The sequence below is a fragment of the Apodemus sylvaticus genome, chromosome 7 (genome assembly GCF_947179515.1).
Source record: "Apodemus sylvaticus chromosome 7, mApoSyl1.1, whole genome shotgun sequence".
Lineage (NCBI taxonomy): Eukaryota > Metazoa > Chordata > Mammalia > Rodentia > Muridae > Apodemus > Apodemus sylvaticus.
Genome location: NC_067478.1, coordinates 95370359 through 95386797, shown reverse-complemented (window position 1 = coordinate 95386797; position 16439 = coordinate 95370359). Strand labels below are relative to the sequence as shown.

Genomic DNA, 16439 nt, shown 5'->3' with positions numbered 1-16439 from the left:
CTCTTGACTGTACATGTTAGGTCTACACTTCTGACCGGCCAAGGTGAAGCTGCCCAAGGGCTGAATAACTTCTACATGGAGACTTAGTGGAGGAGAGCTGAGGAAAGGCTTCTTAGAGGACATCCGGCTTACCACCTTCTCTTACAGACAGTAGACTTAGGTGGGGACCAGAGTGACGTGATGCTAAGGAAGGGCCACAAGTTGAAGAAGTGTCCTGGAAAGAGAACTGCCCATAGTGAGGCACAACACTGACCAAAAGGGAAAGCCCAGACCAGAAGCTTGATGCTGTGCTCTTAAAGAGCCTTCAGAAGAGGAGAAGCATTTAGGACCACCCGGTAAGCAGATGACTAGACTTTAAAGAAGCCTGTAGAAATAAGACCAGATTCCCCCTGCGTAGAGAATCCATGATAGCTTGAGGGACACAGATTCGGGGTAGACAGAAGGTGCCTTGGAGCTGCTAGAGAGGATGCTGGGCAAAGGATAACCATTCTTAGCATTTCCCATGCACAGGAAATGTGCAAGGTCCCCCGCCATGAGAGCCCACCGGCTTCTGTTCCAGGCACATAGGCACTGATGGGCTGGGTCTGTGTCTGTAGCCCCAGCATTCAGGAGGATGGGGAAGGAGACAGTGAGTTGAAGGTTAGCCTGAGCTACATACTAAAACCCTCTCTTAAAAGGACAAAAGAAAGAAAAAGAAGAAAGGGAGGAAAAGAAGGATTGGGAAAGAAAGGCTGATGCTGATAGCTTGTTAGCTAGGAACTGAGACTTTGTGGGGTTGGATTAAAATGTGAGTTTCTGCAGGGCTCCAATCAAAGCATGCCAACAAGTCTTTCTTCATTGAGGAGAAAATGCATACAGTTCAATTCTTGAGCCTGAGTAAGAAACCAGCTTCTCTGTACAGTGCAACACCATCTGGGTGCTTTGACTAGCCCACAGAAATGAGCTAGAACTCATGGGTTTACCCCACGGGACTCAGAGAATTCCCACCTGGAAGGCACCTGGAGTTCGGAGTCCCCTTTTCCCCAGGTTGGAGCATCGACTATACCTCTTAAGGACATAGAGATTGACCACAAGTCTCTGAGTCTCAGAGAGATGCGCCAATGCCCAGCATGAGTATAAGGAGGAGAGACACATCCTGAGCCCCACCTTTGTCCTCTAACCAATCCCAGACACACATTAATGGCCCTAAGCATCCATCAGACATGATCTAGCCTTCATAGCACCTTCTGTGTCTCCCTGGGAACTTCTGCCTGCATTGAGCTTTGGGGGCAGAGAGGCAGGCAGGCAGGCAGGCCCAGGAGAATATGTATGTCAGTTAAGGTTTGTCGTTTACACGTGGAGATCATTAACGAGACTTATTTTTAAATTGTAATTGCAAAATGTAAATGCTCCCCAAACTGATGTGTAATTGCTACCCCATCCACCCCAGCCCTTCCCCTCTGCTGCCAGCTCTGCAAGGAGAGAATTAGAGAATAAAAAGGGGGTGGATTATGTAAGCAAAACGATTTTAAAAAAAGAGAGCGAGAGCTAAGAATTTAAGTGAGACAGCTGGCAGCTTCTCTGATTGCCACACTTCCAGCATTAGCTACAGAAATTGTCCTTGCCAATCGCACCCATCCAAGCAATAGTGTCAACTGTGCTCAGTCTCCAGGGCACACCATAGTGCCGCTTACTTGGAGAGACAATTCAGTGGTCAATCGGCGTGTCCAGGAATTCAGGGTTAGAGGTCGGGTTCGTATTTGAATTGGTTTCCGTCTTCTAGGTGGAAGCCCCCATTCCCCCTAAAGACACAGCCACACCAGAATTATAAGTCAGGCAAACCAGCTCCCCGTAGGCTAGCAACTCTAAGATGGCACAGGGCACAGACTGGCCTGTAAGGACCTTGCAACAACCTTAGCCAGGAGAGAGTGGGGCTCTAGCAGGCAGTCCGTGGGGAGAGCCACGGAGGCACCTTAGTCCCAAGAGAAAGTCGCTGGACTTGGCTTTAGGAAGCAACATACTCAAACTAGCTCAACATATCTGCAAGCCAGCTCCAGGCGTTCTCTCTGTCTGTTAGTTTCCCCTTCCTTGTTCTGCAAAGCCTCCTCCTATCCTCTATGTACAACAAACTACAAGTACTCAGTAAAAGTACTCAGGCTGCTAATACCAAAAGAATTGTCAACCATGACTTCAGGGCAATTGTCTGTCAAAACGTAGTTCTGCCTTGACTCACATGGATGTGTACTCGTGGTAGAGCATGCTGATCTTGTCACTACTTCAGTACCACAGTGCCTGCAGACAGTGAGTGGGACAGTCCTGGCGGCCAGTTTTTTAACTTCCCTGATACTGTCATCTACAAGTACCTGTAACTACTAACTACCTACATGGGAATCTGGGGCCCCCACACTCCCTGCCTGTGTTGGCAACTTTCTCCTTTAAAAGGGAGCAGGGTTTTCTGAGCAACATGGCAATATTTACGAACCCCCAAAGGAAGGCTGATGGGTGGTGAGGTTTACAGGGACCCTGAGACATCACGAAAACATGTACATCCCAGACGAGGTCCTTGGGAGTTGTGACTGGATCTCACCATTCCAGCCCCAGCCCCAATCATGATACTCAGGAAAGAGAAAAGTGGTTGTTTTGGGTAACTGGGCTTCTGAATTGCTAACTATACTGCTACATAAGACTGTGGGGTCTGAATGGAGTGAAAAGCCAAAAGCAAAGCCAAACCAATAAAAACCAAAACCAAAACAAAACAAAAACCAAAAGACAAGCAACAAAACCTAAAAAACTAAATTTCAACAAAACCCACACTCACACTTGCTAGGAAGCTTAGATGGGAGTTTGCTATCCAAAGTGCTCAATACAGTCTAGGGAGCTATTTCTCCACATCTGTCAGAAATATCTGAGGTGCAGTTTCCTCCTCACTCGTCAAATCCTTGGGGTGCATATGGGTGGTCATCCTCACCTACTCTACAGTTCAGAGTCTCTCTGACTATAGAACTGGCATTTATCCCCATCATCCCTGGGGGATTCTCAGGTAATACTTGCTCCAGCCTTGTGCAAATGATCGTCAGCATGGGGTGTGTGCAATGCCCATCCACCTGTGTACCTCAAAGAACACGAAGTGCACAGAGAGCACACCACAGGCCTGGCTAGGGAGGTGGCAGGAAGACATAAAATACAAGCAGTGCTTGCTGTCTAAGACTGTCTTTGCTAACTGTCTGCTCAGGTAACCAGTTGGTGCTAGAGAGATTCTGAGGCAAGGACAGTGTGTGTGTGTGTGTGTGTGTGTGTGTGTGTGTGTGTGTGTGTGTGTGTGTGTGTGTCTGTGTCTCTGTGTGTGTCTGTGTGTCTGTGTCTGTGTGTCTGTGTCTGTGTGTGTGTCTCTGTCTGTGTGTGTGTGTGTCTGTGTGTCTCTCTGTGTGTGTCTGTGTCTGCGTGTCTGTGTGTTTTAGCATGTGTCAAAGGACAGAAAAGCATGCCTTACTGTTGGAGGATCCCACTGCCTCTGGGATGGTCTTCAGGGGTTTGCCCCCTCTTCTCACTTCCAGCTGGGCCAGAAACACCTTTATTCAGCGACAGAGAGAGTGCCTGCAGAAGGAAGGAGACAGTGGGTCTCAGGAGGGGCATCAGGACGCAGAGGACTGGACTCTCAGTCCGTTTCTCCTCCCCAGGACATGCCCTATGATAGGAACGCTGGATCTAGCTCCTCTGCTATGATCCCTGTGTAATTGTTGCTCAACACTCTCTCCTCAGTGTGGCTGCTGAGCCCTGCCCAAATCTTCGTAGACCCCCAGACATGCCCTGTGGTTGCCTTTCTGGTTGCCTGACCTCGAGTGGACTACAGCCTCCTGTTTAGCAGTGGAAAGGGCTCTGGGAGTGAATTTGAACACTGGGAGAGTCACTCAACACCTTGTAAGATGGGAACTCAGAGGAAGAGGGAGCAGGGTCCAGGCGGTGACTGGCAGGCTCTGGCTAGGGTCTAAAGGGACAACAGTTGGGTCAAGACAGGAGGGGCTTGAGGAAAACAGGGAAATGGGGGAGGGAAGGCATCAGTAGGGGAATTGACTAGAACCAAAGAAAGACAACCTGGTGCTTAAAAGGAGCCTTGGCTGCCTGCCTTTAAAAGTTATTTTTAGGTTCAAGTAAATTAATTCTGTAAATTAATTTTGCACTATTTGAAATGAACCATGTCCAAAGCAGAGTCTTGGTGGTCAGCCTTGCCATTTTGTCTTGACAGACCCATCCCAATCACTGCATCACCTTCTCCTATGCACGAGTTGCTAATTTGACTCCAAGGAGACTCTGCTAGGGACCAGGATGGAGCAGGGGGCTCCTCTCAGCTGCATTTCCAGGGCGGCATTGGGTAGCCGAGAGCCTCCGGCCAAGAGCCCTAGCCCTGACCACGAGGCACATGCATCTCTAACATCAGCAGCCCCTTCCTAGTTAACACCAACTTAGTAAAAACACATTTGCAACAAATGTACTTAACTAGTGGCATGACAGCAGGAGTGGAGACCAGCAGCCCAGGCCAGGGCTGCAGCAGGGAAATAGAAACTAGACATCTGCCTGAGCAACAAGGCTTCTCTCTCTCTCTCTCTCTCTCTCTCTCTCTCTGTGTGTGTATGTGTGTGTGTGTGTGTGTGTGTGTGTGTGGTCCAGATTCCCAGTTGCAAGAGAGAATAAGGCAGGGTGCGCTAGGATAGGATGAGCAGGAGAGATGTTCCAAGGGTGAACAGGAAGCCTGGGCATCTCCACCAACAAACACCCTGAGTTAAAACAACCTCCCTGCCTTCTTCACACCTCACACTCCTCTCAAGAAGACGGAAATACTGAGACCCATTTCCAGGTCCCTCTGGGCACTGGGGGAGCCACTCAGGCCAGGGACATAAGCACGGATGCAGGATGGAGCACTGTTGCTACCGAATTACTCCTGTCTCATTCCCTCACCCCGCTCCTCCTCCACGTAACCTTCTCCATGAACTCTGTAGCAAGCCCCAGGGCTGCAATCCTGGGTGGCACGTCTGATTCCTCTTCTCCAAGATACACAGAGTTTTCACTCCCTGTCACGATTCCTACTCATCTCTTCCTCACGAGAGATAAAGATCATCTTTTCTCCTTTCCATTCCCGCTGGCACAACCTAGACAGGGCCATCCTTCCTGGCCACAGTTGTCACAGTTCCTCCTGGCACAGACCATCAGCCCTCAGGCAGGGCAGCCCTAGCAGTGACTTATCTATAAGCAGTGAGCGTTCATGGCCTTTCGTGGGCTTACAGCTGGGCCACCACCAGTATGCCCAATGGTCTCTTGCCATGGGAGACACTCAGACGAGGTCTAGTGAGTACATAGGGCCCTGTCTTTTCAGATTCATCCTCCTCTGTATACCAGGGGTCCACTACTCACCACCCAGTCATGACCACTCTCCTGTGCCACACCTGGCCCACAGCTTCCCAGTCTCTCAATACTCCCATCTATATCTCCACCTGATAAGACCCTATCTATTCCGCCATCTTCATCCCAATCAGGTGGCTGGTCAAAGTAGTTTTTCCTGATCTGTGTTTCTAAGAGACACGTTGTTTGTCATTCTCTGGAAGCCCTTTCTGTACTCTCATGCTATGGTTAGTTTACATTTCTGTCATCTTTTTCCAAACTGTGAGCCCCTCATAGCCAAGAAGAACATCATGTAAGTTTTTCAGTCTCTAAATTACCTTCATAGAAAATACCTTATTTAATTCTTTAAAAAAAAAGATTTATTTATGAAAACAGTGAGTTTCGGGCTTGAGGGATGGCTCAGTGGTTAAGAGCACTGACTGCTCTTCCAGAGGACCTGAGTTCAATTCCCAGCAACCACATGGTGGCTTCCAAACAACTGTAATGGGATCTGATGCATAAAATAAAATAAATAAATACATTAAAAAAAAGAAAGAAAGAAAAGAAAACAATGAGTCTCTTCAGACACAACAAAAGAGGGCACCAAATCCCATTACAGTTGGTTGTGAGCTATCATGTGGTTGCTGGGAATTGAACCAGAGACCTCTGAAAGAGCAGCCAGTGCTCTTAACTGCTGAGTCATCTCTTCAGTTGCCTTATTTAGTTCTTAAAGCTAATCTTTGAAGTAGTGTTTTATTATCTTTAACAAAACACATACACTTATTATAGAAAATACATACATACACAGGAATAAAGTTGTTATTGTAATGCTCTAATACAATGGCCATGTTTGATATTTGAAATAAGATGCTTGTTTCTTAAAATAGTACCATATTGTGCACACAATTTAGTATTTGACAATATAGTGAAAATACTTTTATGTAAGGGAATTTATCTTTATCATCATCATCATCATCATCAATTTGTTATTTTTGAGACAGGATTTCTCTGTGTAGCTCTAACTATCCTGGAATTTGCTCTGTAGGCTAGGCTGGCCTCAAACTCAGAGATCTGCTTGCCTCTGCTTTCTGAGTGTTGGGATTAAAGGTGTGTATAACAGCTCCCAACTGAAATCCATTATTTTAATAGCTAATATGACATTACATTTTATGAACGTGCTGTAATTATTCACCTAAATCTTTACTCTATTTAGAATATTTCCAGTTTTGCTATCAACAAGTGGTGATCATTCTTGCTAGCTGACTCGTTAGCTAAATGACCTGATCATTTTCCTGGGGTACATTTTATGTGGAATTGCCAAGTCCAAAGACACATTCATTTAAAGACCTTCCACAGAATCCCAACAGGAGTGTCCTACCTATTCCTGTCCTACTAGCAGCATATGAGAAACACCTTTTTCCTTGCCAAGTAGTTGTGCCCATTTTATCAATGTGGCTAACAAGGCTCAGGAAAGTCAGACATGGGTGTGCTTGTGCCTGATCTTCTAGCATTTCCCTATCCTGATCTTTGTTATTGTCTGTCTTACCAATGCAAAGAGAACACTTGTGGTTGGCAGTGATAACTTTCTTCCTCAGAGGAGAAGGCAGAGGTGGACATTCCTAGAGGGTCATAGTAGAGCCTGACCAATGTCATCCGCCCCATCTAGTTTTCCATGTCTCTGAGACTGGTACAGTAGATGGGAGAACTGGTGGGAGGCGCTGTTTATTGGTACCCCCCTCCCCTCTTCTGCGAAGGTGCAGTTTATTGATACCCCTCCCCTCTTCTGCGAAGGTGCAAATTTAGCCTGTGTATTAAGAATCTACCGTGTGCCTGTGCCTGAGCCCAAAGATGAGGAGCCAATCAACCTCCAGCCTCTCCTTTTCCCCCCTCCCCTCCAACCTTCTCACTCCTTCCTCCCACACCACTTTCTTTTTCTCTTCTTGTCCTGAAGATTTCATATTCCAGCAGGAAGGATCAATGGATAGGAAGTACCTTAGTGTGTTTGGTGATGTTCCTTGCTGCTGCTTCACCATGCCCTCCTCTGTCAAGCGTGGAGATGAGGTCAGGGGGTCAGGGTTAGGTCCAGAGCGAGGCAAGGCAAGAAGCCATGCCTGTTTCCCATGTCCCTCAGACTCTGTCTTTTACCAATTTCTTTATGGCCCTGGAGAGAATGTGTGTTTACGAATGGGGAAGAGCTCCCTCCTGAGGTCCCTCTGCAGTCCCAGGCTTCTGATTTTAGCCCTAGCTGTACCCCCACCCACCCTGTGGAGATGGCAGGGTTCCTTGGATGGATCCAGACCAGCGTTAGTCAAAAGAAGCCCACTGGCCTCCCGCTCCACTCTGGGATTAATAAAATGCACATTAGTGAGAGGAAGAATGATCAGAGGTGACACCAGCTTGCCCCTGCGGGGGACACTGCTTCGGGGCTACAATATACATAGATTTCTCCATTCCCAGAACTGACAAGCAGCACTCTGCACTTGTTTCCCTGCCGCCCACAGAAAGCTCGGAGGCAGAAATACAGCCTGTAATCTCCTTTCTGTCACTGACAGTGATTCCTCTGAGCGTAAGAAGGGCAGCTCACATGTCAGAAAGCTCGGAGGAAGATGAAAGACAGTAACGGGATGGCAGGGAGAAAGAAGCTGCAGATGTGTGCTGCCATCCTTCCCCAGCGACCGACCAGTGTGTTCCTGTTCCACAGGACAAAGATCTCCACCATGCTGTTCTTCACTATTCAAAGTCCTCCTCCCTTGGCAGACACCCCGGGACAATACTGATGGATCCTGGGATGGAGCTGGACAATCAGCCTGAGTCAGGGCTGAGTCATGGAGGCCGACTGAAGGACACCCAGAGAACTGAGCCCTGCGTGACCTGATGTAGAAATCCAGATGTTTAGGAGACAAAGAAGGAACCAGAGTTTCAGTTGGAGATAAAGGCCCTCTCATCCCTACCACCTCCCCAAACAATGGAGTGCAACTTGCCCCTTATTGCTGCCTGAGTTCATCTTAGCCGGGCTTCCTCTGACTAGGACAGCAGCTTCCCCAGAGAATGCCTTGACTGATTTTGCACTTGGGTGTTTTGCAGATAAGCAGGACAGTAATGCAGACAACTGTTGGACCTTCCAGAGCCTGGATTGTTATCTGGGAGCAGATGTGCTCCTTGGGAGTCTGTATCATATTCAGTTCACCGTGTTTCTTCTGGGCAGACCCCAGCAGCTGTCCAAGGACGAGAAGATGAAACTCTAGATATTTTAAGCTCTTCTCAGTGTGGACCATGTTCTCTGACCCAAGCCCCAGAACTTCTGGGCTTGAACCTTTGTACCAGCTGAGAGAGGCGGCCATTATCCAACACCCAATATCTAGTATATACACACTAGCCTGTACACTGTTTCCTGGTAAAGAACCCAGTGCTTCCTGTCTGTCTCTAGCACCTATCAATTCCTAAGGCTAGTTCCAAACTAATCCCTCCACTGATGAAGATCTGTTCCATCTATCTGTCTGTGTCTGTCTGTCTATCTATCCATCCATCCTTCCATCCATCATGGACCCTTAACCTTACTGTTTCTCCTGAACTTCTATGTTAAATAAACTCTCCTTGACGGTGCACGAACCTGGGTCTTTATTTCTTGTACTCCTTTCGTACACACCTAGGTGAGCCTGTATAGATCTTTCAAACTATCATTCTTGTCACACCACACCGAGAGGAGAGATTACTAAAAAATATTAAATCAGATCAATGCTTGATCATTCCAGTGAAGAGTTTTCCAACTTAGTTATTAGCATTCATTGCTGAAGACATTGCAATTCTCTATATTTACTGATGTCCCTGGATGGAGCACTTTTGACAGAAGATGGGGTCACATGTTTTCTGCACTTCCCGAGTGTGAGAAAACTGGCACGGAGAAGTGATGCCAGTCAAATGTGGATCCAATGGCACGTCTCACCCTCCTTGCGTAAGCTGAATAAACTCCACCGCAATGTAATAAACTTTCCTATTTCTGTAAAACAGGAACTGCAATGCTTACCTCATGGGATGTGTCTGAGGATGTTATGGTATCATATCACACATGCACATACAGGGTGTGTTTAGTGGGGAGTAACAGTATGCTTAGACATCTTTAGTAAAAAATAAGCTACCCATCTTTCAAGAGTCAGCTCTTCACATTTGTAATCTATCACTATTTGCCCTGTATTATAGTTACACTGACCACACAGGCGATTTTTGTTTTATTTATTTATTTATTTAGTTAGTTAGTTAGTTAGTTAGTTAGTTAGTTAGTTAATTAGTTAGTTAGTTAGTTAGTTTGGATTTGGTTTTTTTGAGACAGGGTTTCTCTGTGTAGCCCTGGCTGTCCTGGAACTCACTATCTAGACAAGGCTGGCCTCGAACTCAGAAATCTGCCTACATCTGCCTTCCAGAGTGCTGGGATTACAGGCATGTGCTACCACTGCCCAGCTGATTTTTGGTTTTGTATAGAAATGACATAACCTAAAATTACTGGGTTTGTTCTGCTTGGTTTTTTGTTACCATTACTGTTCTTCGATTTAGATTTCTAAATCTCAATTCTTGAAATGGTTTTCCTGTACTAATTATGTATTTTCAGAGTCAATATGTTTAACGGAAGTAGGGAAGGAGTATTAAACTTAAGAAAGGCATTGCTCGTGTAATAATTTGATTTTGTGTAAATTCTTGCCAATCATAACTGCTTGCATCTGACTTGGTAACTCTCTCAACATGTCCCTGTAAATCACTTATATGTATATTTTCAGACTTGGTTGCTATTTTACATTATAACTATTCATGTTATAAATGAGATTGAAGCTCACCTGTATACATGCCCCTGTCCACCTGCCCCTTTGTCCACCTGCCCACCTGTCCCTGTCCACCTGTCCACTTGCCCACCTGTCCCTCTGTCCACATGCTCACCTGTCCCTCTGTCCACCTGCCCACCTGTCCCTCTATCCACCAGCCCACCTGCCCACCTGTCCACCTGCCCACCTGTCCCTCGTCCACCTGTCTCCCTGTCCACCTGCCCACCTGCCCACCTGCCCACCTGTCCCCCTGTCCACCTGCCCACCTGTCCCCCATCCACCTGCCCACCTGTCCCCCTGTCCACCTGCCCACCTGTCCCTCTGTCCACCAGCCCACCTGCCCACCTGTCCATCTGCCCACCTGGCCCTCTGTCCACCTGCCCACCTGTCCCCCTGTCCACCTGCCCACCTGTCCCTTGTCCACCTGTCTCCCTGTCCACCTGCCCACCTGCCCACCTGTCCCTCTGTCCACCTGCCCACCTGTCCCCCTGTCCACCTGCCCACCTGTCTCCCTGTCCCCCTGTCCACCTGCCCACCTGTCCCTCTGTCCACCTGTCCACCTGTCTCCCTGTCCCCCTATCCACCTGCCCACCTGTCCCTGTCCACCTGTCCACCTGTCTCCCTGTCCACCTGTCCACCTGTCTCCCTGTCCACCTGCCCACCTGTCCCCCTGTCCACCTGCCCACCTGTCCCTGTCCACCTGTCCACCTGTCTCCCTGTCCCCCTGTCCACCTGCCCACCTATCCCCCTGTCTACCTGCCCACCTGTCCCCCTGTCCACCTGCCCACCTGTCCCCCCTGTTCACCTGCCCACCTGTCCACCTGCCCACCTGTCCCCCTGTCCCCCTGCCCACCTGTCCCCCCTGTTCACCTGCCCACCTTCTCCCCTGTCCACCTGCCCACCTGTCCCCCTGTCCCCCTGCCCACCTGTCCCCCTGTCCCCCTGTCTCCCTGTCCCCCTTATCCACCTGCCCACCTGTCTCCCTGTCCCCCTATCCACCTGCCCACCTGGACCTCTGTCCACCTGCCCACCTGTCCCCCTGTCCACCTGCCCACCTGTCCACCTGTCCACCTGCCCACCTGTCCCCCAGTCCACCTGCCCACCTGTCCACCTGCCCACCTGTCCCCCAGTCCACCTGCCCACCTGCCCACCTAGCTAGGGCAAAGATGTCAAGAAGCAGAGCTTCCTCTCTACTTCACTTGGGAAATAAACAAGAAGAATTTTTCTTCTCGTCATTTGGTGAGTCCGTGACATTTCATTTGACAAAGGATGTAAGGAAAGCCTCTCCAGGGACTAGTTTAGGACCAAGCTCTGATAATATTGCTTTATTGAAAAGGGATGCCAGGAACTGATCTCTGGATGGCCTTTACATGAAATAATTTATGCAGGAAAAAAGAAATGTATATTTTTAAAGACACACGCATTGATCTACACGTAGTCACAATGTCAATGGAAAGGACAGCACGCAAGCATGTGTGCGCATGTGTGTGGGCACACACACGGGAGGGGAGAAAGAGAGAGAGAGAGAGAGAGAGAGAGAGAGAGAGAGAGAGATTTTAGACTCTCTCCAAACATATAAACACACAGATTCTGATTCATGTTCATGCACATGGCCACACCCAACAAAAAGGTAAAAGACCCCAATTCCGGGGATATGCAGCCTACATGCATGCCCGCTTGCTGCCCATGCAACGCTCACTTGATGCCCACACAAATGCCCACTTGTTAAGCTGTGGCTTTCCCTTCTATGCCCTCTGGGGAAAACTGCAATTTTCCTCACACATGAAAATTTCAGTCATTAAGGAATGCACAAGAATCGTGTCATTGCAGAGATTAATCTCTGTGTCTCCTCGCCTTGCCTGACTCAGGGGCCTGCTTCCATAAAGTGTGATGGCACAGGAGGGAGCTGGTGCCAACCAGACGACCTGTTGCCCAAGGCACAGGTCCACCCAGGATTTATGCCCTGAGCCTCACTCAGGCCTCCACCATAACCTTCTCTGAGGAGAGCCTCGGAAGGATAAAAAGAAAGGGAAATGAAATGTCCGTAAAACTCTAATTCAGATGCCACTCAGTAATAGAAGGGATGGAGAAGGGGTGCACTTAAAATGCCCTTCCTCTGCAAGCTGCTTGCCAAGGGCTGGATTGGCAAGGACCGGGAAGCCGGGCATTCTCTTTCCACCATGGAGAATTTTGACTTGGGCTCAAGTAGAGCCCAGGCTGCCTGTTCTGGTAGAATGAGCCCATGAAAACTCAGAGGCCAGAAACTGCACTGGGATTAGCACGTATTAACACTACACTGCTCTGGGCCCTGGTTTCTCCTTATGTCAGTAAGGTTAGAAGTGGATGGTCTCTTCCACCGTGAAGGATCTCGTCCCATTAGTAAGGCTTTCCATACCTCTATATCCTCTAGATCACTTACGCATTCCAAAGTATGCCCAGTCACGTCCATCAGCTTTTTGTGTAAGTTGTACAGCAGCTATAAGGGTAGCAGTGCTACAATCAATACTTCCAGGAAACAGACAGGGAAATCAAAACCAAGACCTAATTGTCTTGGTTAAGGTCACAAAAAGAATCAGCATTGATTCGACTTCCATGGGGGTCACTCCCCATTTAAAACAGCAACACCATGCTGGGAAAGCCCTAGAGTTTGCACTAACTTTTTTTTCTTATTATATAGGTCATATTGGTTGAATGATAATAATAATAATAATAATGATGATGATAATGATGATGATGATAAATTGAACATGGCTTACGATAGAGGCCCTGGGGAAAAAAATGGCCCTTCCTTTGGAGAAAGGGTCACACCCTCTTTTGGCTATTAGAGGGGGGAGCTGATAGTCAGTTACTCAACATGTGTTTGCGGAGTGCCTGCTTTGACAGAGAAACTGTTCAGGATTGTGACATGAAGTAATAAAAAGCCTAGTGTTTATGAGGCTTGTACTTGGTTGGGAGAGAGGTAGGGGCGGCGAAGACAGTCACATGACAGAAAATGAGGTTTATAAATAAAATACCAAGTCAGATGACAATGCAGGCAAAAGGAAGGTAAAGGAAGGACAGTGAGTGTTAGACTCAGCAGGCCCTCATTGAGAATGTATGGAAGGGGGAGGGCAGGCTAGAGAGGGGAAGGGCAGAAGAGAGAAGGGAGAGGCAAGGACATATGATGGAGGGGAAGGGTGGGTGTGGTTGTTTGAATGAGAAATGTTCCTTGTAGTTTTAACTCTTGGTCCTCCGACAATAGTGCAGATTGTCTTTTTCTGCTTTGTCCTTGTGGTTAAAGACACGAGCTCTTAGCTTCCTGGTCCCGCTGCCACGCCTAGCTTCTGTGATGGACTCCCATCCCTCTGGATATGTAAGCACAAATAAACTCTACAAATTGCCTTGGGCCTTGCATAGTGCTTTATCACAGATGTCAAAAAGTATCATATACAGCTAATGAATATGATCAAAGTTCATTACTTGCACGTATGAAAACGCCACAAAGAAACCCTGTCTGTTTTCACCACTAGGGCTGAGCCCAAAGCCTTGTACATGCTAAGGCAAACCGCTGGCCAGCGGACTCTACCCCCAGCTCTCCTTTTTCTTCCTTTAAATGCTGAGATCTAGCCTAGCATGATGGGTGAATGCCTTTAACTTCAGCTCTTGAAAGGCAGAGGCAAGCAGGCCACTGTGAGTTCCAGGACAGCCAGAGATATACAGTAAGACCCTGTCTCAAAGAACGAGGAGGAGGAAGAGACTTGGCTTTATTATGTTGCCCAGGCTAGCTTTGAACTAGCCCAGGCAGTCCTTGGATTTGTAGTCTCCATGCTTTAGCCTCCCATAGGAACTGAGATTATAGCTCTGACAAAGCATCAAATGGCTAAAATCCCTATTTTGTATAATTATATACTAGCAAGGGCCAAAGAAGTGGGGCACTTGTTTAGAATGGAATGGAATGGCTTTGATCACCCGCACCTCCAAAAACCAAATATTAACAAAAAAGGCAAAAAAAAAAGTTCTTCCAGTAACTTTAAAATGGGAAAATAGGCCAGAATCTGAGAGACCAAGAAATATATAATTCAGCTGAAAGGAGAAAAGAAGGGATCTGTAGGGAAACAGGCCCGGGGGCAAGATGTCTGCTAGACTATAGAGGCAAGAATAGACAAGGGAAAGCTCCCCTGCTGGGATAAGAAGGGGAAGTTTCTAATTCTCGGCGTGCAGAGTTTAATACATTCCTTCTGCATCCGCATCAGGTGTCCCTCTGGCCTCTCCTCAGGCTATGGAGTAAGAGCGGGTAGGTGAAATGCTTGCCTCAGGCACAGAGTTCACGAGACACAGAAACTGGAGGAATGGAGCAAGGCCAGCAACAGTGGCCACATCGTGCCTACTCTCACTGAGGCTAAAGGAAAACGCCCACTTCACGTTTACATGTGTCAGACTACCACATCGCACCCTATAAACCTGTACACATAAGTCAACTTCTGACAGTTTGCTTACCGTGCATTTGTCATTCATTTTTATTTTTCATTTTAAAAACAATTGCATCAAAATATTATTTCACTTGATTATTAGGTTTTGACTGTCTCCTTAAATTTTATGTCCTAGTCTAGGCATGAACAAACGTAACAGCTTTGCTTGGGGAGGAAGAAGAGGGGTCACAGCCACAGATGACACCAACACGGGGAGATTGAAGTCCTGCTCGAAAAACAGAGAAGGGGGCCTAGGATACTTTCTTAGGACAGGAGGCATAAACAGAAGGTTCCAGACATTTTTTTCTTTTCCTCTCTGAGACTCTTAGGAAGCTGAACTTCCTGCAGTGAGGGGGAAATCATGTTTATCTACTGGGATGTTCACTAAAAAGATGATCACTCTGGAACATACAGGAGAGAACAGATAGCTAACGTTTCTTAAAGCCCTGCCTTGAAGTATCTGCTGTGAGGATCAATCAGAAAGGGCATCCTGCACCCTTCGAGGTTAGGGAAATTTAGAATTAAAGGAACAGTCCTCGGAGATGAATACCAGCAGCCCTATTTATGTATCACCAAGGGAGGGCTTGAGCCCCAAACCGTTAGCCAGCCCCTTTCCCTCTACAGCCCGCTGCTTCCCTCCAGTGTCCCCTGAATGCCAGTATCAAATCGTAGGGCCCCAATGATGACCCATCCCGTACCCTTATCAAAAACAAGACACATCTTGAGCACGAACGTGTTTGGAACCTTTTGTAATACAACTCCTACCTAACTTTCAGGCTTATCTCTTACGACTCTTCCTCAGGTACCGAGAGAGTAGAGCTGGCGAGCTACACTGCTAAGGTCTCAGTGTGCCCTGCACAATTCATGGTGAAACCTCATCTCCTTGTGAGGAAAAGGCAGGGACTTGTAGGGAGTTACAAGGGCTCCGCCCACATGGATTGGATTATACACCCACATACAAGGTCAACAGGCACTCCAGGGCTCTTCCAATCAAGTGAGCATTATCTACAGAGTGAACCCTCAAGGAATCAGCACCATTTTGATCTTGAATTTCCAGCTTCTAGAACTGGGAAATGTATATTCTTGTTAATAACCACCAGGACTGAGGTGGCCAAATAGAACAAAGCATATTCCCAGGCCAAATCAGAGACAGATTGTATTTGTGAACATAGTTTTATTTGGATCTGGCCACACCCATTTGTTGACTCTTATCTATGACTGCTTCCCACTATAAGGCATAGCTAAGTCAGTCCAATAGTTATATAAAGACAGAGCTGAAAAATTGCAAGAGTGAGAAACCCTTGAGTAATTACTGTCTGAGTCTTTGCAGATCTGCTGAACCTGGTCTAGGTTAGGGTTCAAATACATTCTTCCCTTCCTATATAGCCTCTGCTCCCTGATTCCACTAAGCCTGTGTACCAAGCTGGGTCTGCTCTTCCCACGCTCGCTCTCATACCTGTTTACTCTGTAAGAACTCAGCTTAAATGTACTTATTCTGTGATGCCTCCTGAATTCCTGGAGGGAAAAAAAAAGACTCTTTAAAGACATGCACATTGTTGGAGTGACCACGTCATTCATCTGTCATACTGGAATAATTTCCAGAATGAAAGAGAACATGATTATAATTACTCAGGTTTCCATTGAGAATATTCCTGGCAAAGCAGGTCACAGGGACCCATCTCTTAGTGCCTGTTTCCTTCTGTCTTCAAAGGAAAAACAAAACAAAAAACAACAACAACAACAACAACAAAAAAAAAAAAAAAAACAAAAAAAAAAAAAACGGGTTACCTAACCTAGCTTCCTTGCAAGCAACAGCAGGCTTAAGGAT

General features: G+C 47.3%; 1 protein-coding gene across 2 annotated transcripts in view; it reads right to left on the bottom strand.

The window, feature by feature from the left end:
- Pknox2 (PBX/knotted 1 homeobox 2) overlaps positions 1 to 16439 on the bottom strand; it is a 262123-nt gene that overhangs the window by 92210 nt on the left and 153474 nt on the right. Inside the window, exon 3 of one of the 2 annotated variants that reach the window (XM_052188700.1) lies at positions 3470 to 3573. The exons of the other annotated variant lie outside the window; for it this stretch is intronic. The gene's annotated coding sequence lies outside the window, so the exon portion shown is untranslated. The remainder of the gene's footprint in view (positions 1 to 3469; positions 3574 to 16439) is intronic. 2 annotated transcript variants of the gene reach the window in all.